The sequence below is a fragment of the Macrobrachium nipponense genome, chromosome 10, assembly GCF_015104395.2.
Source record: "Macrobrachium nipponense isolate FS-2020 chromosome 10, ASM1510439v2, whole genome shotgun sequence".
Taxonomy (NCBI): Eukaryota; Metazoa; Arthropoda; class Malacostraca; order Decapoda; family Palaemonidae; genus Macrobrachium; species Macrobrachium nipponense.
The window spans coordinates 98,698,420-98,700,450 of NC_087204.1; positions in this window are offsets into that span (position 1 = coordinate 98,698,420).

Genomic DNA, 2,031 nt, shown 5'->3' on the forward strand with positions numbered 1-2,031 from the left:
GCTTTAATTAAAGTAACACGTCATACGTAAATAAGACGAAGACGCTGGAGGAGGAAAAGATGTAGGGGGAGGAAAAGACGCAGGAGTAGGAAAATTCTTATGGGGAGGAAAAAATGTATGATGAGGCAAAGACATAGGGAGAGACAAATATCGTATGGGGAGGAAAAGACGTAGGATGATGAAAAATCGGAAGGGGAGGAAAGGACGTGAGGGGAGAAAAAATCGTATTGAGATGAAATGACAGGAGCAAAAGACGTAGGAGGAGGAAAAACGTAGAGGGAGGAAAAGAAGGAGGAGGAAAAAACTTAGGGAGAGAAAAAGACCTAGGGTGAGGAAAGATGTAGGCGGAGGAAAACACGTAGGGTGACGAAAAAAACGTAGGGGAAGGAAAAACTAATGAGGAAGAAAAGACGTAGAAGGGGAAAAAAACGTATTGGGGAGAAAAAACGTAGGAGAAGGAATAGACGTAGGAGGAGGAAAAACGTAGGGTGAGAAAAAGACGTATGAGGAGGAGCGTTTACAAAAGAAATTTTGCGAGTCGGGCGGTTTTACCTTAAAAAGAATTTTATATTCTGGGCGGGGAAATTTCTGCTCACAGCCTTTTCCTTTAGGGGAAAAAAATTGCGATTGCTTTTTCGTTTGACATTTTCCCGAAGGTGGAGAAAAAAATTTCTCTCTCTCTCTCGTATTTACTTTTATGTAGTTTTGTAATTTTCTGAAATATAAAAATGGTATATTTTTTCTGATTACTTGCCTTCTTCTATGAACTCTCTCTCTCTCTCTCTCTCTCTCTCTCTCTCTCTCTCTCTCTCTCTCTCTCTCTCTGTTGTTTGTTTTTGTATTTTCTCTTAGTAAAATGAACCAATCTTTTTTCTGCCTTTATGCCCTCCCTTTCTTCACCCCCCCCCCTCTCTCTCTCTCTCTCTCTCTCTCTCTCTCTCTCTCTCTCTCTCTCTCTCTCCTTGAAAATTAATTACCCAAAGAATCCCTTCTCCTCTCTTAGTAAATGACGTGTGTATAACGTTGGACCTAATTATGTGGCCTAAGCTATATTCAGTACCATAAGCCTTTTCATTATGAACTAAGGAAGTGATTTCAGGTTCTGGTGGAATGGAGGCAATGGGACTCTCTCTCTCTCTCTCTCTCTCTCTCTCTCTCTCTCTCTCTCTCTCTCTCTCTCTCTCTCTCTGATTTGAATATTGCTTGGTGCATGCCACGAGTAGATACATGAAATCGTGAAGACTTTCTTACTAATGTGATGAAGAATAGTAAGTTTTATTTGTTTTTAGACAATTATAAATAAAATATTGCGGTGGTATTCATTTTTGTTGTTCATTTGATTAGGACTTGAAATAATGATATTTAGATTAGGACTTGTAATAAGACATTTATAATCTCATTTTACTATGTCGAATGGTATTATTATTTTTATTATTCAGTGTCTATTGGTGGTCACTCGTCTGTTTTCTTAATGGTCACAAGTCAGTTTGAATATCATAAAGCCAGATATCTTTTATTTATACCTTATAAACCATGCTATTTAGAGGTCATGTCAGTTGAAAGGTCCAATTATTTTTACTTATGTTTCGGTAAAACTAGGTCAGCTGGTAAATTTTTCTTATATATTTTTTTCACCTTGACATTTTTTCAAGTTATTTTGAAAGTGAACTTTGACCTATTTTTCTAGGTGGTAGGTCAATTTAGAAAACTAAATTTTCTTTGTCAATATATCGTTTTCTCTAAATAAATAAAATTTGAGTTCTATGATTATTTGCCTTCGATATTTTCGTCCTTGACCTAGTGTTCAAGATCAGAGATCAACTGTAGGCATATATTCTTAGCGTTCATGATTATTTCCCTAAGCTATTTTAGTCGTTGACCCTTTTTTTAAGGTATCATGTCATTTAAAAGGTTATATTTTCATGATTAAAGAGCGATGTCATATTTCATTAATATGGTTGAAATTTGGGTCATGTATGTCTCAATATTTTAGTATTTTACTAACATTTTTAGCGCCTGCTTTTTATTTTC